The sequence below is a fragment of the Pinus tabuliformis genome, chromosome 2_2 (assembly GCF_031772625.1).
Source record: "Pinus tabuliformis cultivar Carrire ecotype Pingquan chromosome 2_2, CPIR1, whole genome shotgun sequence".
In the NCBI taxonomy this organism is placed as follows: Eukaryota; Viridiplantae; Streptophyta; class Pinopsida; order Pinales; family Pinaceae; genus Pinus; species Pinus tabuliformis.
This window is the reverse complement of record NC_142300.1, coordinates 714,822,724-714,847,804: the sequence shown is the minus strand read 5'-3', so window position 1 is coordinate 714,847,804 and position 25,081 is coordinate 714,822,724.

Below are 25,081 nucleotides of genomic sequence, written 5' to 3'. Positions count from 1 at the left end.
CAAAAAAATGTTGTCCTCAATGATTGTGTATTTCTATATGCTTCTGTGTAAAATACTCGTCCTCCCATGTGGAATATTTAGCAGGTAAGTTCTTCCACTTAATGAGATATTATAAAATTGAATGATTTCATAGCTCTCGGATTCTTGTTTCCTTGATTTCCTTAGGCTCCAATATGATTTCTCCTTCCTCATTAAGTTTTGGAAATGTAGTTTGAATTGGGAGCTTGTCACCAATAACATTTTTTAAGCATGAAACATGGAAAATTGGGTGTACTCATGAATATGTAGGCAACTCCAATTTGTATGTCATAGTACCAATATTTTGAAACACCTTGTAAGGGCCATAGTATGTGGGTGATAATTTATTATCCTTCTTCGCTTGCTTGAGGTACATTTGTCTATATGGTTGTATCCGTAAAAATACTCAATCGCCCATGCCCAAAATTCTTTGACTGCAATGTTGATCTGACTATTGTTTCATTCGATTCTGCGACAAAGTCAAGTTATTATTTAAGAGTTGGAGAACATTTTTTTGATGCTTGAGGTGATCTTCCACTACTTGAACCTTAGAATTATCTCTTAAATACGATGTGATGGGCGGTGTATGATATCCATAAAGCACCACAAATGGGGACATTTTTGTTGCAGTATCGAATGAAGTGTTATTACACCATTTTGCTAGAGGGAACTACTTGAGACATTGTGTTTGTTTTCTAGATACAAAGCAACGAAGGTATATTTCCAAAAAAAAATCCACTATCTTAGTTTTCCCATCATATTGAGGATGATAAGATGTTCTATGAGCTAATTGAGTACAAAGACAAGAAAATAATTTTGTCCAAAAATTGCCAATGAAAATGGCATCTCTATCACTCACAATAGTCTTTGGGTTTCCATGTAGCTTTTGAACTGTTCCACAAATGCAGCAGTGGTTGTACTAGCTTTGAAAGTATGAGATGGTGCACAAAAGTTTGCATACTTGGTAAGTTTATGAACTATTATCATGATGACACTCTTCCCTTCGAACTTGGGTACAATTATGATAAAATCCATTGAGACCTCCTCCCAATGCTGACTTGGAATGAATAGTGGTTGTAATATACTCGGGGTCTTAATTTTCTCAACTTTATTTTGTTGGCAAGTCAAACATTCTACCACAAAATTTTGAATATCATATTTAAGGCCATCCCAAGAAAAATCCTCTTGACCCTACGGTTAGTTTTAAAAAATATTGAATGCCCTCTTATAGGAGAGGTGTGCAATTCCAAAAGAACCTTTTGTTTGAGTTGGGAGTTCTCACATATATATAAGTGATCTTTGTACCACAATGAATCATTTTTCCAGATAAATGTATCATATACACTGGGATCTTGCTACAAATTTTGAATGAGTGTCCACACCTCTTCATCATTCTTCCATTCATCCCTTGCTTCAATTATCTAGTCAAGTTGGATAATAGAAATATCACAAAGCAATGCCTCCACATCCTTATCCTTTCTTGAGAGTGCATCCACAACAACATTTTTCTTCCCTTTTTTGTATATTATTTCAAATTCATATCCCAACATCTTTGTGACCCATTTTTACTACTCTTCATAAGATAAAATTTTCCAAGAAGTATTTTAGACTATCATGATTTGTTTTTACCTTGAAGTGTCTTCCCATTGGGTAAGGGAACCATTGCTTCAGGGCATGTATTATTTTCAACATTTCCTTCTCATAAATAGGTTTGTGTAAATTATTTCCCTTCATTGGATGAATTTCAAAAGCAAGTCTTCCTTCTTGCATTAAATCAACACCAATGTCATTTTGTAAGGCATCACATTCCAAAATAAAGGTTTTTGTGAAGTCTTTGTAGCTAAGAGTAGAGCTTGACACATTTCCTCTTAAAGATTTTCAAAGGCTTTAGTTGTTTTTGGAGTCCAAAAAAATGCATCTTTCTTCAGTATTATTTTTAGAGGTATTTATATTTTACCACAATTCTTAACAAACTTGTGATAATACCTTGTCAACCTGAGAAATCCTTGAAGATGCCTTAAGGTTGTGGGGATTTTCCATTCCTTTGTGGATTTAATTTTGTTATGGTCTACCTTAACACCCTCATGAGATACAATATCACCCAAATATTCCACTTCTTGTACCCCGAAGAAACATTTGGAGGGTTTTACATAACATTGTTTCTCCTCTAATAGTTCGAGCACCCTGACAGCATGTTGAACATAATATTTCGAAGTCTTGATATAGATTAGTATATCATGAAAAAATACTAACAAAATTCTTCTAAGGGTTTGAAAGTGGAATTCATCAAACCTTGAAATGTGGAAGGTGCATTAGTAAGGTAAAAAGACATGACCAAAAATTCATAATGGCCTTCATGAGTTCTAAATGTTGTTTTAAAAATGTCTTATGCCTTCATTCTAATTTAATGATATTCTGAATGAAGATCCAACTTTGTGAATTAAATTGTTCCATGTAGTTAATTCAACAATTCATCACTAATAGGAAATTTGGGAAATTTATCTTTAATAGTGAGCTTTTTGAGCTCTCTATAAACTAGACACATGCAATGATCCATCCTTCTTTTGCACCAATACTATTGGACAAGAGAAAGAACATTGGCTAGGTTGAATTATATTTTCCTCTAGAATTTCTATAACCAAATATCTGTAAAGTCTGATGTTTTGAGGAACATTTCCTAGAATCAATTGAATATCATGATCATGATTGTGAATAGGTGGGAGGCCTTTGGGAGTCTCAAATACCTTAGAATGATTGTCAATGACTATTTGGAGATATTGAGAAATGATTGGCTTAAATGTTTAATCATATAGTGAGAATAATTGTGCAATTACCCCATGTTGTTCCTTCTTCAAAAGATTTGTCATGTCATTAGAGTTGATTATCCTCCTAGGTTTCCCTGCAGTACCCCTAAATTCAATTTCCTTTCTTTCCCAAAAATAATTTTAAGAAAATTTCTTGAAAATTAAAAACGATCATCCCCAAAGATTGTAACCATTGCACTCCTAATACAATGTTAGCACCGCCCATTGGAATGATAAGCATTGTACTATTCAATACATTTTCCCCTGTGGTTAGATTGATATTATGGTACTTCCCTCAACAACTTATAGTTCCTCCATCTGCAATCATCACTTGACACTCTGGTGTTGGATATAGAAAGCAATTCAAATCCTTGGCTATCTTATAATGAATAAAATTATGGGTACTACCTGAATAAATCAACACTATTACACTTTTCTTCTTGATATATCATTTTATCTTCATAGTTTGAGGAGTGGTAATTCCCGTCAATGCATTACAAAATATGGACAGATTTATTTCTTCTTTTTCAACCCCTAGGGTTGGTTCAGGTGTATATATTCTTCTTTTGATATTTATTTTTAATTTTCTTTCTCCTCTTCACAATCTATGTAAAATAATTTCTTCTCAACACACTTATGACCTTTAGCATATTTTTTATCACAACTATAACAAAGCCATTTTTATCTTTTTTCCTCCAATTGTTGTAGTGTCAACCTTGTAGATTGTGGGAGGCTAGGAGCGAGAACACTTCCATATTTATAGTTTTGAGTGGTAGACCTCCTTGTTTCCATAATATTTCTTTCAACTTTTATTGCCACCTTGAATGCATTCTCCAATGACTTAGGTTCCTAAAGGTGAACCTCATGTTGGATGTTATCCTTTAAAGTCCCTATGAAGACATCATTCAGATGTTCTTCTGGAATATTAGCTACTATGATATTTAATCTTTGGAATTCCTCAATGTGCTCTGCGACTAAACCCTTTTGTTTGAGATTTATCAATTGGGTAAAGAAGGTATTTAACTTTGTATATTAATAATGTGCTATCAATTCCTCTATAAAAATTGTCCAAGTGACAAGTGATTTATTAGAAAAAAGCCATTGATACCACACATGCTGATTGGGCTCTAAATATAAAGATGCAATGTGTACCTTTTATGTGTTTTGCATATCGTGTAGATCAAAGAATTGCTCCATTTGTAGTATACATGTTACCACATCCTTTCCATCAAAATTCCTCATATCGATCTTTGGAATATTGTTGGCTTAGGGGGTCCTGACCCAGGTTCAGAGTTAGTTGCGCCAACCAAACAATCCCTACACTACTAGCCCTTTTGGCAAAAATCCACAGAGCACAGGCTACAGTCTCACTCAAAGAAATATGGGGAGATGCAAGAACCAAGTTTCTGCATCCAGAGACGAGTGTGATGTCTTTTAGCACCCGAGATCTTCCTTCGCACAGATCAATAAGACCTTAGGGCTCGATGCTACAACTCTACTAAAACAGTCTTCAGACCTTCACAAAGGTATACGATCAGACTTTGTGTACTCTTAACAATTGATTTATTCACTTATGCGCATTAGAGAACCATCCTAGATGAGGGTTCGTGCAGATCTACTTAAGTTAATTAGTAAACATAATAGAATTCACCACAGTATTTGCGAAAGTACTTAATATTCACTGCATACATCTATTAATACTTATTCAAGAGAATCGCACATCATTAGATCAATATTTCATAAGCACATTATTCATCCACATCATATATCATAAACAGAAATAAACAGAGATAAACATATATACACAGTATTTCTTTAGTAAATTTCTTTATTTATCTTCAATTCAACGTTACAAACTCAAAACTACCCTATGCACTTAGCTGTAGGGGTCCGCGCACTCAGCTGCAGACTCTACTTAGGCTTCTTTGCACTCGGCTGCAGAGCCTTACTCTCCTATCTGACCCACTTCTCTGCACTATCACTTCTAATACTCCATCTGTTATCCCCATAGACCTGCCTTAGAATATCTAAGACACACCTATTTATAGCCTATTTCATATAATCCTATGGTCCGCAAACCATGGGTGGATCTCAAAACCTACTCAACTTTACATAAACAAGGGGCTGAAACCCCTTTGACTCCTAATCATATACGTGCTCCACATCCACAAATCATGGAGACTTTACATTATTTAAAAGAATATATCGAAACTTGGGTTATTTTAACCCCAAAACTGATCTAGGGGACCTCATCCCAATAGGCCCCCAACACAAAGATCATGACTCACCCTCAATTCACTCGGCTAGCACTGTGATCTTGCTGTGAAGATCCCCCAGCTCCACCTGAATTACTGTAACCTCAACAGCGCTCTATATGGCTTCCTGATTGACCTCGTCGACTAACTTTTCTATAGTTGGTCTTTCTACGGCCAACCTCATTGTCTATTGTGTTTGTTGGAAGCCTTTAAGCTAGTCCTAGATGGTGGTCATGAATTGATAAGCCTCTTTCAACGATGGTTGCAACCTGGCCTTAAGCAAGGCCGCCTTCTTTTGTGTTTCTTCCACCTGCACGAAGAGTTGCTTGCCATCCTATAATTTAGCTAGGCACTGCACTAGTGTAGTCGAGCACGTCATTGCCCTGACTTCGTCATACTGCCTCTGCAGCTCCCTGACCTCTATATTCAGTATCTACAGGTTTGGATCTTCCTGCAGCATTGTCACCAACTCCATTTCTTGCTCAAATAAGTTTGTGCAGTCTGCAACAGTCACATCAAGAGTGGCCATTCCTGCCTTGATTGCGGCTCCCGGACCTCCAGTGGAGTCTTGGGCTACAACTTCAATTGCAGCTTAGTGATTTTCATGTTGATTTCAAATTGAACTCGGCTAACTTCAGATTTGGCTTCGCACACACCAGCAACTAATTTTCTAATTGTCACTTTTATGGTGTGTTGTGCAGCATCTTTCTTCATGGTGTAGCCTCGTGTGCGCAGCTTCACATGTTGCAAATTCACTATTTTTTACGCAGCCTACCTATTGCGTAGTCTTCCAAACTAGGTAGTGTAGTTTATAGTCCTTCTCTCCCTTGCAACTTCCTGGAGCACTAAGACTGTCCTGCCGCCATATAGTGATTGTGTAGGATCCCCTGTATACAGCTTCAATCGGCTCCCATTTACTTTTCCCTTAAAAGGTTCTCCATTTAGCTTCACGAGCTGAACTACTTCTCCATCTGTAATTTCATTGATAATATATGGACCTAGGAAATGCATCTGAAATTTACCCAGAAATTTAGTGAACTTACTATCATATAACAAGACCAGATCATTCACCTTGAACGTGCAAATCATGATGTGGTGATCGTGCCATTATTTTTCATGTTCCTTCTATACTTGCTAATGGAATCCTACCAAGAATCAGTCTTCTTCAAGCTCCATCAGCTGTACGTTCTATTCCTCCAAGGCTTCGCGATCTGCCATACCTGTGAGAGCTGTTATGCGCAGACTAGGAACAATATACTCCATTGGCATTACAACTTCTACACCATAGACCAATCTGAATGGCGTTTTTCCTATGAGCTTCTTGTAAGTAGTCCTATACACCCATAGTACTGGAAGTACATGCACATCCCAATCATTTCATTGCGCATTACAGACCTTCATCAGTGCGTTTTCCAAAATCTTGTTGAAGGCCTCAATAGTTCCATTGGCCTATGGGTGTTATGGCGTACTCTTCTTATGGTAGACCTGGAATTCCTCTGGTAACGCAATGATTGTTTCATTCAGAGAGTGCATACCTTTGTCGCTCATCAACACATTCGGGTAACCAAATCTGGTTAAGACATACTCAAACAAAAACTTTGTTGTTGTAGCCCCTGTACAATCCTTAACCGGTTGTGCCTCTGCCCATCTGGTTAGATATTTCGTCATGGTGATGATATAACGTGCACCAGTTTTCTTCCCTGGGAGCTGAATTGGTCCAACAAAGTCAATCACCCATTTTTCAAATGGCTACAAAGAGACCTGAGGTTGTAATGGAAATTAATCCCTGTGCGATGGTCTGCTAGTTCTCTGGCAGGCATCGCATGCCTTACAATACACCTTAGAATCCTTGTGCATCGTTGTCCACCATATACCTACATGTAAAATCTTCTGTGCAGTTGCCTTTCCTACATAATTTCCTCCCGCAACCCCTCAATGAGCTTCATCTGCACCCATCTTATATATATGTCCCACAATGACTGAAATGTTTGTCGTACACACTACTAGTTCCTTGCTTTTCTGACTGGTATACCCTACCAGTGCCATCCCCATAGTCAGAAAGTGAATAATATCAGCAAAATTATTATCTTCTATGCACACCACGAAGAGTTGTGCATCTGGCAACCCTTCCTCCAGATTATTGGGCTCCTCTCCTGTTTCGATCCATGAAAGATGGTCAGGCCTTGTATTCAACCTCCCTAGCTTCACAATTACTTCAAAGTCATACTCTTGGAATAGTAGCAACCACCTGTAGGTCTCCTCCCCCAACACAAGCTTATTGACCAAGTATTTTAAAGAAAAATGATCTGTGTACGTCCTGAAATTCCCTCCTAATAGATAGTGCATGAATTTCTACAATGTGTACACCATAGCCAACCCTTTGTGCTTAGTCGTTGATTAATTCTTCTCATCCTTCGATAATTTCCTACTCGTGAAGGCTATAGGATGGTCCATTTCTTTTTCACTGGCTTGCATTAACACTGCACCCAACGCAATGCAAGAGGCATCAACGTGTACGTGAAATTCCTTCTTCCAATCTGGGAATACCAAGATCGACGCAGTGACCATCTATTATTTCAAAACATCTAGGTTGCACTGACATTATTCGTCCCAACAGAATGTTGCATCCTTCTTCAATAGTTTCTACATAAGCGCGATAATCTGAGCATATGCTTTGATAAATTTCCTGTAATATCCCATATGTCCCAATGTCGTGGGCAACTACTTAATGTTCCTTGTGACCTCAAAATTCACAATGATTGCAATCTTTGCAAGATCCACCATCTGCCCTTGCTTGCACACCACGTGACCCAACAAGATTCCAAATGGAACACAGAAGATGCATTTCTTCAAATTCAACATGATCTCGTATCTGCAACACATATCCAACATCAGGCGCAGACTTGCTACGTGGCACTTTACTAGTCCGAACACTGTCCAGTCGTCAAAGTATACTTCAGGGAACTTATGAATGAACTCCTTAAATGTTGCGATGAGTACGCAAGAAAATATCACAAGCGCATTCTTGAGTCTGAATGACATCACAGCATATTGAAAACATCCCCATTCCATCACGAAGGTCATTTTTCTCCTATCCTCAATCGCGATTTTAATCTGATAGTACCCTGAAAACCCATTAGTGAACGAGTAGGCCTCCTTCCCTCCAACATTGTCTAATACTTCATCGGTAAACAACATTGGGAATGGATCATGGACACAAGCATCATTAAGCTTCTGCATATCTACGCAAATCCTTATCTCTCCTTTCTACTTCTTCTCCTGAACCACCATCGAGCTCACCCAGTCAGATTCCTCAACTGGTTCTATAATGATCGCTTCCAGCATCTTATCAAACTCTATGTGAACCTTCTCCTTGTACTTAGGATTAAGGTGACACGACCTTTGTTTAACAGCCTTTATGTCTGGCTTCAGAGTGATTTTCATAAAGTCCAACTCTCCTACTATTCCCTTCAAATCTGAAAAGTTGGTAGGGAATAGGTCCTGATATTCGCGGAGTAACTCAGCAACCTTTTCCATAGTAGTGTCATCCCAACAATCTCCAATCTTTGCAAACTTCAGCTCTGCTTCAGTACTAATGTTTACTTTCTTTGTCTTCATCGATACGGTGATGTCTGGGTTGTCTATTTGTAGACCCTCGACTTCGCGATGCCCTTCTACCTCTAGAATATTAATATTTCTTGGATCGTGATCCTCCTCTACAGTTGTCACATTATAACATTCCAGTGCATGGCATAGCTCGGTGCTCCAATTTGGTTGGACCCACTCCATATGTTCTTGCGAAATTCTGAAGATAACTGCCTTAATCTCCTATAGGGCTTCATCGATGCTCATAAAGCCATCTTAAAAATTGAATGTCAATAAGAATCCTTCCCTCAATATATCCCACTCCACAGTGCCATGGCAGAGTTCCGTTTCCAGATACCAGTTCATGGGAATTATATCCAACGTATGGCAAAATAAGTTACCCACTCCGGTTTCAGTTCTGTCCCCCATGCTTTAGTCCATTTTGCTAGGTGATCACGTGGATCATACTTATTGCTATATTTCTTAGTCAATCTAGTGTTAGGGCACCCAATCTGTAACCTCATCATTCTTCTCTAATCCCGTCATCCATCAAAGCTATCCTTGTGCGTACCCCACCATCGTGCAGGTGTAGCATGTAGCGCCAAAGCTAACGCTTGGAAGAGGTGATCCTTAGGGACTTCACACTAAAATTCATCCAAAAAATTATCCACGTCAGTTAAACCATCATAATAAGGTAAGTTTCTAACCTCCGACGAAACACAACACAACGATTTTGTCATCATGTTGCATCGCAGCGTGGATACTTCATGTAAATGATTCTGCCAATATTCCAATTCTTCATCTAAATCAGAGGTGCAGGAACTCTCCCGATCCCATGCAATTTTTCCATATGCCATTGGATTGATCCAGTCCTGGTATCGCGCTATTATTTTGTAGATCTGATCCAGTTCATCATCACTTTCTTCATAGTCACGGACTGGTTCAGTGCAGTGCACCCCTTTTGCAGGGTCCAATGGCACTACATATCGAAGCAATTTCTTCTCAAACGACATTGTCCTCCTTTTTAGATTGATGACCCCATTCATGTCAATGGCCTAGTCAATTCTCAGGAGTGCAGGGTATGGATTACTGTCATCAATGATCTCTATCACCTCAAAGTTAGCCATCATGCTCGCACCTTCGATATCAACAATTACTCCATATAACTGTCCCATAGGGATGATCTCCTATTGGTTTTCCATTATGAGCTGGATTGGAGACCACTGCAGCGTAGGTCTCCCCATTCTTTCCCATGTTTGTTTTGGCAATACATTCGCATCGGACCCCGGATCCAAGATGACCTTGTCCATCTTATAATCTCCTATCTGCGTAGTGAGCCTCAACTCGCACCCCGTTATTACCTTATGTTTGCCAATCTTTCTAACCACATGGTGTCCATCAGTGTCCTTCTCTTTGCTGGCACATTTGTTTATCAACTAATGTAGGCCTTCCACAAATTTTCTACTACGCAACAGTTTTATGTAGGTCTCTAAAAACGTAGTAACCACAAAAAGATCAACCTTGGCAAGCGCGCTTGTTTCTTGCACCTTGTCCTGACTTCCTGAGGTGGATGCCTTAGCGAAGCTTTTCTTGGCCTCCATAAATGTTTCCTTAGCGCGCACCAGATCAAAACCCAGTTCCTTCCCTGGGGCCTTGCGGACCCATCCATTCTCCTCAGGATTTTTACCCTTATCATTTCCAATCATTATTCCACTTCTCAACACTATATTCATGCTCTGATTGTCCTAGCAGGGCTCAGTTCTTATCATTTGTAAGTTTTGCATAGGTTGTTGAAGTTGTGCCTTCTTCTCCTGCATCTTAGCTATCAGCACCGGGCATTCTTCTATAGTGTGGTCAAACTGGTTGCAGTATTGACATGACATCTGTGTCTGATTATGACACTCCTGCGCATAGTGCCCTGGTGTTCCGCAGTTGTAACAGATAACCTGTCCCCAGCCTCTACCAGGCTCTCCTCCTCCTCAGCCTCATCCTCATCCTTGATAACCTTCGCGCACTCCTTTTCCACCCTACTCTGGAGGCCGAGTTTCTGCTTGCATCTGGTATGTAGGTTATTTCCATCATCAACTCATAGCTGCGACATTGGTTCTCATCATGGCCCACTAATTTGCAGAAGTTATAGAACAATTGTTGCGATGTTTGGATGAACTTTTGAAGTAAATGACAGTTATCCGTCGCATGTTGTCCAACCACCTAGAAAATAGCACACCATAGCACAACCCCCACTCTCGGTCTAGCTGGAACTTTTGGCTGCAAGGGAATTGGTTCCCCTCCTGTAATATAATTCACAAATTTGGACAATGCTATTTATCGTGTCCCTGACCCTTACATTTCAGACACCAGAATTCTGTGCACACCTCTGGGTTAGTCTCCTTATCTTTCTTCAATCTCTGTAATTCCAAGCAAAGACTCTGTAACTTGGAGTGAATATGTTGTACTCCCAAGGTCGCATCCTGAATGGGCGTTTCATGCAACCTCATCGCGATTTCTAGGGCTTATACCTGAGTTCCTATCTTCTGTTGTGACAAGGTAATCCTCAGGTGAGGTAGAAGTGAAGCTATAAACCACTCGCGGTGTTGTCCATTTGTGAGTTGTATGTTAGCTTCTCGAATCACACATTTCAACCTCTGATAATTCCCAAGGCGTCTCATCAATCCTCATTGTGATTTCCTTAAATCCAAATACTGACTGTGAGTCAGACTTAGGCTTACTAAATTCCTTGTTTAAAGAAGCCTTAGTCTTTGTTAGTAATGCCAAAGGATTATCAGAACAATACTTAATATACCACGTCAGCACGTGATCCTACATAGCAGTGATCAATTGTGCCTTCTTTATATTTTCATCAGTAATTTGCTGCGTTGTCCACACATCATTCGCAACAAACTAGAACTTCTCTGTATCTTCATTTTCGATGCCCTTGAAAATTGGCAGCTTCATAGTGTTTGACATGTTGAATGGCGATGGTGGTGGTAGAGGTGTGGGCAAAGGTGTATGCAGTGGAGGTGGAGGTGGACGTGGAGTGGATGGATGATGTGTCCACAGAAAACCCTGTGTTATTAGTTGAACAACACTCCGTGGTGAGGCATGTACCACTCCCTCGTTGTTGCTCGAAGGAGGCCCGATTAGCAAGCTATATTCAGGACTTGATCTCTCTCAATCTCCAAAATTTTTTCCACTTCATGTAGCTCCAAACATCAAGGCAATTGCAAAACCCGTTTTTCACATAACAACATTTTAATCTAGGTATTCAAAGATCGTAAATAATTACCTCACCGTCCCTTTAAAAATCATCGCTCCGCTTTGTTGTAGCTGACTGAGGTATCAACTGCGAATTCTGTAACAAATCCTCCAAGAATACGATCGGGCGAATGATCAACAACCCACGCGATCTGATTCTCAGAGGCTTCTAATCACTGCACTAATTCAGGAGTCCACACTATAGGATTATCAAGCTTCTACCTTCATTGGGTGGCTGTCAATTTGGCTAACCACTCATATAATTCGATCGAGAAGGTGCAAAAGAAAATTTTGTGTATCTCTGCATACAAATATCTATCAAACCACTTCTCCTTTGACAGGCGTGGATTACTATTTTCCTACGTTGAGAATTCTTGAATTTTTCTATGCAACCACTTTTCAATTTCTTTCTTCGTCATGTTCTAGTGATGCAACATCACACATCTCTTTTAAGCAAATCCCGATTCCGACAACAGAACCATTTGTTGGCTTAGGGGGTCCTGACCTAGGTTTAGAGTTAGTTGCCCCAACCAACAAATCCGTACACTACTGGCCCTTTCGGCAACAACCTGCGTAGCACAGGCTTCAGTCTCACATGAAGCAATATGGGGGGATGCAACAACCAAGTTTCTGCATCCAGAGACGAGTGTGATGTATTTTAGTGCCCCAGATCTGCCTTTGCATAGATCGATAATGCCTTAGGGCTTGATGCTGCAACTTTACTAAAACAGTCTTCATACCTTCGTGAAGGTCTACAATCAGCCTTTCCAGACCCTTAACATTTATTTTATTCACTTACGTGCATTAGAGAACCATCCTAGATGAGGGTTTGCGCAGATCTACTTAAGCTGATTAGTAAACATAACAGAATTCATCACAATCTTCACGAAGTACTTAATATTCATTGCATACATCTATTAAGACTTATTCAAGAGAATCGTGCATCATTAGATCAATATTTCATAAGCACATTATTCATCCATAGCATATATCATAAGCAGAAATAAACAGAGATAAATAGATATACACAGTATTTCTTGAGTAACTTTATTTATTTATCTTCAATTCAGTGTTACAGACTCAAAACTACCCTGCGCACTCAACTGCAGGGGTTCGTGCACTTAGTTACATACTCTAACTAGGCTTTTGCGCACTCGGCTGCAAAGCCTTTCTCTCCTATCCAACCCACTTCTCTACGCTATCACTTCTAAGACTCCATCTGTTATCCCCATAGACCTACGTTAGAATCTCTAAGACACACCTATTTATAGCCTCCTTCATACAATCCCATGTTCCGCGGACCATGGGTGGATCTCAAAACCAGCTCAACTTTACATAAGAAAGGGGCTAAAACCCCTTTGACTCCTAATCATCTACGCGCTCCGCATCCACAAATCATGGAGACTTTACATTATTTACAAGAATATATCAAAACTTGGGTTATTTTAACCCCAAAACTAAACCAGGGGACCCCATCCCAACAAATATGGTTGGTCTTCAACCCAAATATAGAGGCTCTAAAATCATGATTCACATTCCTTTTGTTCTCATCATGAGTTTCATATAATATCTTATCATCACTAGGAAGTCTTTCTTGTAGCAACTTTGTTAAACTTTCCTTCAAACCTTCCATGTCCCCTTTTATGTTTTCTTTCATCACTTTCAGTTCATCTTTGGTTGCTCTTTGTGAGCACGAAATTCGTTGCACTTGGTCTCATAATTTTGATATAACATGTTGCATTTCTTCCTCTTCTTCATGTGTCATAGTAGAGCTTTCTAATGGCTTAATGGGTGTAACATTTTTTTGTTTGGGAGGCATTTTGGAACCAATTAATGATATCTACGCTTCAATATTCCCTTTGAATAACTTCAAAATAATTGTTCAAATAAAATTTATGCAAATTTAAAAAATACACACCTTTTGAGAGCTTGATTTTGAGCTTGTCAAATTGGCTGACCTTAAAATTATTATATCTTTGTGATTTTGACCTCTAAAGGTTCACAATCAAATCACGTCCTAAGTCAAAAAGTGAATAATATCAGCAAAATGATTATCTGCTATGCACACCACAAAGAGTTGTGCATCTGGCAACCCTTCCTCTAGATTATTGGGCTCCTCTCCTGTTTCGATCCATGAAAGGTGGTCAGGCCTTGTATTCAACCTCCCTGGCTTCACAATTACTTCAAAGTCATACTCTTGGAATAGTAGCAACCACCTGTAGATCTCCTCCCCCAACACAGGCTTATTGACCAAGTATTTTAAAGAAAAATGATCTATGTACGTCTTGCAATTCCCTCCTAGTAGATAGTGCATGAATTTCTACAATGCGTACACCATAGCCAACCCTTCGTGCTCAGTCGTTGATTAATTCTTCTCATCCTTCGATAATTTCCTACTCACGAAGGCTATAGGATGGTCCATTTCTCCTTCACTGACTTGCATTAACATTGCACCCAACGCAATGCAAGAGGCATCAACGTGTACGTGAAATTCCTTCTTCCAATCTAGGAATACCAAGATTGACACAGTGACCATCTATTATTTCAAAACATCTAGGTTGCATTGACATTATTCGTCCCAACAGAATGTTGCATCCTTCTTCAGTAGTTTCTACATAGGCGCGATAATTTGAGCATATGCTTTGATAAATTTCCTGTAATATCCCATATGTCCCAATGTCACGAGCAACTGATTAATGTTCCTTGTGACCTCCAAATTCACAACGATTGCAATATTTGCAAGATCCACCATCAGAGCTTGCTTACACACCACGTGACCCAACAAGATTCCAAATGGAACATAGAAGATGCATTTCTTCAAATTCAGCATGATCTCGTATCTGCAACACATATCCAACATCAGGCGTAGACTTGCTACATGGAAATTTACTAGTTCGAACACTGTCCAGTGGTCAAAGTATACTTTCAGGAACTTATGAATGAACTCCTTAAATGTTGCGATGAGTACGCGAGAAAATATCACAAGCGCATTCTTGAGTCTGAACGGCATCACAACGTATTGAAAACATCCCCATTCCACCGCGAAGGTCATTTTTCTCCTATCCTCAAGCGCGATTTTAATCTGATAGTACCCCGAAAACCCATTAGTGAACGAGTACGCATCCTTCCCTCCAACATTGTCTAATACTTCATCGGTAAACAACGTTGAGAATGGATCGTGGACACAAGCATCATTAAGCTTCTGCATATCTACGCAAATCCTTATCTTTCCTTTACAAATTCTTCTCCTGAACCACCATCAGGCTCACCCAATCAGATTCCTCAACTGGTTCTATAATGCCCGCTTCCAGCATCTTATCAAACTCTATGTGAACCTTCTCCTTGTACTTAGGATTAAGGCGACACGACCTCTGTTTAATAGCCTTTGTGTCTAGCTTCAAAGTGATTTTCATAACGTCCAAGTCTCCTACTATTCCCTTCAAATCCGAAAACTTGGTAGGGAACAAGTCCTGATATTCGCAGAGTAACTCAGCAACCTTATCCATAGTAACATCATCCCAATAATCTCCAATCTTTGCAAACTTCAGCTCTGCTTTAGTACCAATGTTTACCTGCTTTGTCTTCATCAGTACGGTGATGTCTGGGTTGTCTATTTGTGGACCCTCGACTTCGTGATGCCCTTCTACGTCTGGAATATTAATATTTCTTGGATCGTGATCCTCCTCTGCAGTTGTCACATTATAACATTCCAGTGCATGGCATAGCTCAGTGCTCCAATTTGGTTGGACCCACTCCATATGTTCTTGCGAAATTCTGAATATAACTGCCTTAATCTCCTGTAGGGCTTCATCGATGCTCATAAAACCATCTTAAAAATTGAGGGTCAATAAGAATCCTTCCCTCAATATATCCCACTCCACAGTGCCATGGCGGAGCTCCGTTTCCAGATACCAGTTCATGGGAATTGTATCCAACGTATGGCAAAATAAGTTACCCACTCCAGTTTCAGTTTTGTCCCCCATGCTTTAGTCCATTTTGCTAGGTGATCACATGGATCATCCTTCCTGCTATATTTCTTGGTCAATCTAGTGTTAGGGCACCCAAACTGTAACCTCATCATTCTTCTCTAATCTCGTCATCCATCAAAGCTATCCTTGTGCTTCCCCCACCATTGTGCAAGTGTAGCATGCAACGCCAAATCTAACGCTTGGAAGAGGTGATCCTTGGGGACTTCACACTAAAATTCATCCAAAAAGTTATCCACGTTAGTTAAACCATCATAATAAGGTAAGTTTCTAACCTCCGACGAAACACAACACAACGATTTTGTCATCATGTTGCATCACAGTGTGGATACTTCATGTAAACGATTCTGCCAATGTTCCAACTCTTCATCTGAATCAGAGGTGCAGGAACTCTCCCGATCCCATGCAATTTTTCCATATGCCATTGGATTGATCCAGTCCTGGTATCGCGCTATTATTTTGTAGATCTGATCCAGTTCATCATCACTTTCTTCATAGTCACGGACTGGTTCAGTGCAGTGCACCCCTTCTGCAGGGTCCAATGGCACTATATATCGAAGCAATTTCTTCTCAAACGACATTGTCCTCCTTTTTAGATTGATGACCCCGTTCATGTCAATGGCCTAGTCAATGCTCGAGAGTGCAGGGTATGGATTACTGTCATGAATGATCTCCATCACCTCAAAGTCAACCATCATGCTCGCACCTTCGATATCAACAGTTACTCCATATAACTGTCCCATAGGGATGATCTCCTGTTGGTTTTCCATTCTGAGCTGGATTGGAGACCACTGCAGCGTAGGTCTCCCCATTCCTTCCCATGTTTGTCTTGGCAATACGTTCACATCGGACCCCAGATCCAAGATGACCTGGTCCATCTTATAATCTCCTATCTGCGCAGTGAGCCTCACCTCGCACCCTGTTATTCCCTTAGTTTGCAAATCTTTATAACCACATGGTGTCCATCAGTGTCCTTCTCTTTGCTGGCACATTTGTTTATCAACTAATGTAGGCCTTCCACAAATTTTCTACCGCGCAACAGTTTTATGTAGGTCTCTAAAAACGTAGTAACCACAAAAAGATCAACCTTGGTAGGCGCACTAGTTTCTTGCACCTTGTCCTGACTTCCTGAGGTGGATGCCTCAGTGAAGCTTTTCTTGGCCTCCATAAATGTTTCCTTAGTGCGCGCCAAATCAAAACCTAGTTCCTTCCCTGGGGCCTTGCGGACCCATCCGTCCTCCTCAGGATTTTTAACCTTATCATTTCCAGTCATTATTCCACTTCTCAACACTATATTCATGCTCTGATCATCCTAACAGGGCTCAGTTCTTATCATTTGCAAGTTTTTCATAGGTTGTTGAAGTTGTGCCTTCTTCTCCTGCATCTTAGCTATCAGCACCGGGCATTCTTCTATAGTGTGGTCAAACTGGTTGCAGTATTGACATGACAACCGTGTCTGATTATGACACTCCTGCGCATAGTGCCCTGGTGTTCCACAGTTGTAACAGATAACCTATCCCCAGCCTCTACCAGGCCCTCCTCCTCCTCGGCCTCATCCTCATCCTTGATAACCTTCACGCACTCCTTTTCCACCCTACTCTGGAGGCCAAGTTTCTGCTTGCATATGGTATGTAGGTGTTATTTCCATCATCAACTCATAGCTGCGACATTGGTTCTCATTGTGGCCCACTAATTTGCAGAAGTTACAGAACAGTTGTTGTGGTGTTCGGATGAGCTTTTGAACTAAATGACAGTTATCCGCCGCATGTTGTCCCACCACCTGGAAAATAGCACACCATAGCACAGCCCCCACTCTTGGTCCAGCTGGAACTTTTGGCCTCAAGGGAATTGGTCCCCCTCCTGTAATATAATTCACAAATTTGGACAATGGTATCTATCATGTCCCTGGCCCTTACATTTCAGACACTAGACTTCTGTGCACACCTCTGGTTTAGTCTCCTTATCTTTCTTCAATCTCTGTAATTCCAAGCAAAGACTCTGTAACTTGGAGTGAATATGTTGTACCCCCAAGGTCGCATCCTGAATGGGCGTTGCATGCAACCTCATCACGATTTCTAGGGCTTCTGCCTGAGTTCCTATCTTCTATTACGACGAGGTAATCCTCATGTGAGGTAGAAGCGAAGCTATAAACCACTCGTGGTGTTGTCCATTTGTGAGTTGTATGTTAGCTTTTCGAATCACACATTTCAACCTCTAATCTAATTCCCAAGGCATCTCATCAATCCTCATTGTGATTTCTTTAAATCCAACTACTGACTGTGAGTCAGACTTAGGCTTACTAAATTCCTTGTTTAAAGAAGCCTTAGTCTTTGTTAGTAATGCCAAAGGATTATCAGAACAATTCTTAATATACCACGTCAGCACGTGATCCTCCATAGTGGTGACCAATTGTGCCTTCTTTATATTGTCATCAGTAATCTGTTGCGTTGTCCACACATCATTCACAACAAACCAGAACTTCTCTATATCTTCACTCCCGATGCCCTTGAAAATTGGCAACTTCATAGTGTTTGACATCTTGAATGGCGATGGTGGTGGTGGAGGTGTGGGCAAAGGTGTATGCGGTGGAGGTGGATGTGGACGTGGAGTGGATGGATGATGTGTCCGCGGAAAACCCTGTGTTATCAGTTGAACAACACGCCGCGGTGAGGCATGTACCGCTCCCTCGTTGTTGCTCGAAGGAGGTCTGATTAGCAAGCTATATTCAGGACTTGATCTCTCTCGATCTCCAAAAAATTTTCCACTTCACGTAGCTCCAAACATTAAGGCAATGGCAAAACCCGTTTTTCACATAACAACATTTTAATCAAGGTATTCAAAGATCTTAAATAATTACCTCACTGTCCCTTTAAAAATCATCGCTCTACTTTGTTGTAGCTGACTGAGGTATCAACTGTGAATTCTGTAACAAATCCTCCCAGAATACAATTGGGCGAATGATCAACAACCCACACAATCTGATTCTCAGAGGCTTCTAATCACTGCACTAATTCAGGAGTCCACACTATAGGATTATCAAGCTTCTACCTTCATTGGCTGGATGTGAATTTGGCTAACCACTCATATAATTCGATCAAGAAGGTGCAAAAGAACATTTTGTGTATCTCTGCATACAAATATCTATCAAACCACTTCTCCTTTGACAGGCCTGGATTCTTGTTTTCCTACGTTGAGAAATCTTGAATTTTTCTATGCAGCCACTTTTCAATTTCTTTCTTCATCATGTTCTAGTGATGCAACATCACACATCTCTTTTAAGCAAATCCCAGTCCCGACAACGAAACCATTTGTTGGCTTAGGGGGTCCTGACCCAGGTTTAGAGTTAGTTGCACCAACCAACAAATCCGTACACTACTGGCCCTTTCGGCAACAACCTGCGTAGCACAGGCTTCAGTCTCACATGAAGCAATATGGGGGGATGCAACAACCAAGTTTCTGCATCCAGAGACGAGTGTGATGTATTTTAGCACCACAGATCTGCCTTTGCGTAGATCGATAATCCCTTAGGGCTTGATGTTGCAACTGTACTAAAATAGTCTTCATACCTTCGTGAAGGTCTACAATCAGCCTTTCCAGAACCTTAACAATTATTTATTCACTTACGTGCATTAGAGAACCATCCTAGATGAGGGTTCACACAGATCTACTTAAGCTAATTAGTAAACATAAAAAAATCATCACAATCTTCACGAAGTACTTAATATTCATTGCATACATCTATTAAGACTTATTCAAGAGAATCGTGCATCATTAGATCAATATTTCATAAGCACATTATTCATCCACAACATATATCATAAATAGAAATAAACAAATATACACAGTATTTCTTGAGTAACTTTATTTATTTATCTTCAATTCAGTGTTACAGACTCAAAACTACCCTACGCACTCAACTGCAGGGGTTCGTGCACTCAGCTGCATACTCTAACTAGGCTTTTGCGCACTCAGCTGCAAAGCCTTTCTCTCCTATCCAACCCACTTCTCTACGCTATCACTTCTAAGACTCCATCTGTTATCCCCATAGACCTATGTTAGACTCTCTAAAACACACCTATTTATAGCCTCTTTCATACAATCCCATGGTCCGTGGACCATGAGGGGATCTCAAAACCAGCTCAACTTTACATAAGAAAGGGGCTAAAACCCCTTTGACTCCTAATCATCTACACGCTCCGCATCCACAAATCGTGGAGACTTTACATTATTTACAAGAATATATCAAAACATGGTTTATTTTAACCCCAAAACTGAACCAGGGGACCCCATCCCAACAAATATGGTTGGTCTTCAACCCAAATATAGAGGCTCTAAAATCATGATTCACATTCCTTTTGTTATCATCATGAGTTTCATAGAATATCTTATCATCACTAGGAAGTCTTTCTTGTAGCAACTTTGTTAAACTTTCCTTCAAACCTTCCATGTCCCCTTTTATGTTTTCTTTCATCACTTTCAGTTCATCTTTGGTTGCTCTTTGTGAGCACGAAATTCGTTGCACTTGGTCTCATAATTTTGATATAACATGTTGCATTTCTTCCTCTTCTTCATGTTTCATAGTAGAGCTTTCTAATGGCTTAATGGGTGTAGCATTTTTTTGTTTGGGAGGCATTTTGGAACCAATTAATGATATCTACGCTTCAATATTCCCTTTGAATAACTTCAAAGTAATTGTTCAAATAAAAGTTATGCAAATTTAAAAAATACACACCTTTTGAGAGCTTGATTTTGAGCTTGTCAAACTGGCTGACCTTAAATTTATTATATCTCTGTGATTTCGACCTCTAAAGGTTTAAAATCAAATCGCGTCCTAAGGTATCTTTGTGTGTCTTCATTCAAATGCCTCAAGTCAAACCAAGATTGGATACTTCAAGATAAAGTTATGTCAAATCTCCCATGAGAGCTTGATTATGGTCTCATTCAGTAAAGTGAACTTGTATGGGATGCCACGTGTCAATTTTTCAACTTTTAGCCCTGGAAATCATACCCTAAAAACTATAGTTTGTGCACTTTTAGTCACTTTTTATGGAATTCAAATCTAATGGTCAAAGAGAGTTATGATGATTTTCCCTTGGACACCTGTTTCAGACTGAATTCTGGAGCAAATAAAGACCCTAACTTCCTTGGACCATATCTCCGAAAATATAGAAAACTAAGGTATGAACTTTTAGTCAAACATTTATCAAGATTTTGTCTCCATGTGGTAGAAAGTTCACAGTCTGAAGCTTCACAAGAAAATAATTATAGCGAAAATGCCATGCTGGCCTGTTTGGCGTAATGAAACCCTAGGATCAAGAACTATGATACAAAATGTTATGTATCTAGATGAAAATAAAACAGAAACATAAGAAAATATAGATCAACAACTTGATAATAAGTCGCTTCAAGGGGGAAACCTCCTTTTACATCACATAAATGAACAATTATTGGATGATTCCAATGAAAATACCTTCTTGGTACATATAGGAGTCTAAAAGGTCAAAATATAATTAGGGCCTACATAACAATAATAATGTAAGCGCATAACAATAATAATTGTGGGCTTCTATGGGTCACAAAAATAATAGTATTGGACTTCAATGGGGCACAACAATAACAATATGGGGGCTAAACTAGTATTATAGGAACCTAACATGTAGAGTCTAGGAAACCTAATGGTAGCAAGTCCCAAGATTTTGTGTGGCTTTTTGTTGATAACAAAGGGGTTGTGTGATTCAACTTGAAGCTTTATGTGTGATGAGTTTCCCATTGGTTTTGATGGGTTAGAAGAGGTTGATAGGTAGTTATTGGTAGGTTAGTGTACTTCAAAATTAGAAATATTGATTGATTTTCTTTTTTGACAAATTGTAAACAAAACTTGTTGTTAATATATGTCTTTGACATAATAAATCACTTAAAATCTTAATATAGTTATCATTTTGTTATTAAAGATGGTCTATTTTGGAATATGGCTTCTAGAATTTTAATTTTATTATCAATAATTATTAGGTGAATGGTGGAGATTTTACCTCCACAATATTCTAGAATACACAAATCAAAGGTTGAAATTTATCTTCAAAGTAGTTTTTTTTTTTTTCCTTTTATTTAAATTTATTGATTTAAAAAAATATTATATGAACAAGTATACTATAAAGTGAGTTATGGATTTTTGGGCATGTGGTATTGAAAAGCCATGATATTGACCCATGGTATTGTAACAAAGTCTATTTAAATATTAAATCTCCATAAGAAGGTGGGGATAAAACTCCATGGTTTAAAATTTTGTTCCATGTCTTTTTTTTTTAATCTATATAATTTATATATTAATTTTTTTATAATGAATAATATTAATAAAATTATAAAATCCGTTTTTATGATCAACTTACAATTTAATTAGTTTATAATTATTAAATTATAAGTATATATTAAATATATTTATAATGGCTATTTTTTACGTTCAAATTATAATTTAATTAGTTTACTAATCATTTAATTTATATGGCCACTATGGTTTATTAATTTGGTTACGGTACAAGTCACATCATGGGAGTTAGTCTTGATGACATCATTCTTTTCCATTTATCTTTCCTTTTTAAAATATGAAAAGTCACATAATTTAATATAATTTTATCATTAAAATAGTTTAATGTATAATTTATTTAATTTTAAATATTTTAATTTGAAAGTTAAAAAATTTAATACAATTTTATTATTTAAAAGTATTTTTTAATAAAAGTTTTATGATGTAAAATTATTTTTTTAATTGGAATTTTATTCTTTAAAGATTTGTATAAAGGATTAACTTATAAAAAACAAGTGTTGTAAGACAATATGTCTTTGTCATTCAAGTTAAAAATTATGTTATGACAAAAATTACATACAAAATAAAAACTTATATTTCTCAATGTTAACTAAATTAATAGTAGTTAATGGATAAATTAATTGCTTGTCTATGCACATGGATTTACATAAATTTTGGTGGATAGTAACCACTAGTAAGTCTACACATTTATAGTTTTGTTCCTACATAAATAATGATGAGAAGTAATTCCTAGTAAATATATTTATTTACATCTTATTCCTATTAATTTTTTATGCAAAACTTGTTTAAATTATGGTGAGAAGTAACTGATAGTAAATATGTTGTTTACCTCTTTTAAAGCTTAAGACTACACAAATATAAAAAAATAATGCATGAATATTGCAACTATATCCTTAAATTATAGCATAAAATATGTGATGCAATTATGCATATCACATCATCTTGCAAACACTGCAATAAGACTAGTCCAATCAAATGTTTGAAAATTAGTTTTTTTTTTAATAATAATATTGAAAAATAAATATTTACTTTTTCAAAGTTAAATATTATAAATTACAATGGTGAATGTTAAGCTAATAGTGATCAATGAACAAAGCTATCACTAAGATGCTATTGCTAGGATTACAGTGGTCAATGCTAAACTAATAGTGATCAACAAACAAATCTATTGCTATGATCAACGAACAAATCTATTGCAAAAACTAATAATAAAAGCAAATCAGTAAAAAAAATATATTATAAAAATAAATATAAAATATCATATTATATATATATATATATATATATATAAACCACAGTAAAAAAATTTGGATAGATAATCTTCAAAAATAATTTGGATAGGTAATATTCAAAAATGTCAATCAAATTTATAATCCTTATGGGTAGGAAACAATTTGTGTTTCTTTCTCTCCTTTACATTGCAATCTCAAAGTTCAAAGTGAAGTTTTATATTTTTGGCATTTTTTCTGTTCAAAATATCGAATAAAGATCCCTTAAAATTACAAATTTGAGTTGTGAATTCTCTCCATAATCAAAATTACTAGATTTTTTACGATGCCAAATTTATATATATATATATATAAAATAAACAAAAATTCTTAAAATTCAAATTAAAATCTCCCCCGGAAAAAATTTACAACGCTCATTTAAAACTCAGAAAGTCTACCCTAAAATTAAAAAACCAACATAGCAGTACTCTGACAGCCATCAAAGGACGGGCATGGCCTCGACTTCCATCATTAGCCGATTTGGACCTAACACGCCGTGCATGTTGCAACTTCGCTTGCAAATTGCATGAATCTCAACTCTGTGGCGCAATTACTGGACCTATAAAATGCCGCACAATTCCGAGACCCGAGTGGTGTATCGATTGCCGTTCAGTCATTTGTGGAAGACACATTCTGCGTCAGTGTCGCTGTCGAATATAGCAATGACGTGCGTTGACGTGAATACAATTTCATAAATCGTAGAATACGAGTGTACATATGTTCAACCGTATATAACCAGACGTGCACACATAAAGCTGATAGATTCGTAGTTTAACTGTGTGGTACGCCGGTACCATTCTGCTGAACACCTCTCTGACACCATTCCCGTAGAAAGCCGTAATCTGCCACCATTCTTGTAGATTGCGTTAATCTGGTTAAACGTATTCTATACGTTCTACGTTTTGTAGTTTCCGTTGTTAGTGAACACATTGACCAGTGACCAGTGACCACCATCGAGCACTTTGGAAAGAAACAAATGAAGTATGAAGCAATTGTACTTCAAGATACAAATGGAGAAAAATGATGTAGCCAGCCAACGTTGTCCCAAATTCCAATCTTTGTCATCAACCGTGAAATCAATCAACGTTGAAGAATGGGCAATGGACATGGTAATATTTCCATTTGAAGACGTATGAAATCAATCAACGAGAACGGTATGCTCATATTTGGTATTATTGTTTTACATGTTAAAATAAACGAGAGTTTTCCATTTTATATGAAAACGAAAGTTCAAGAAGGCTATTAACAACATTTAATTGAGATTAATGATGTTCATATTATTTATTTTGTTTTAAATGTAGAATTTTTTTGAAATCTTGTAACAATGAATGAGAGTATATTGATCGGTAAAAGGCACAAGATTTTTTTTTATCAAAATTATGCCGAAAGAAAAAGATGAATAGAGATACAATCACACAGAAAATTTATCTGGGGAACCTAATTGAGAAAAAAAAACCCACTTGCCTATCCCTGCAATATTGATCAACTCTATAGAAGAATTGCCCAACACTTCAGCAAATAAGGCTTGCTAGGAGCCCCTATTTCCTAGGGCAATTCTACCCCTAAAAAATAGGAATTTCCTCCTATT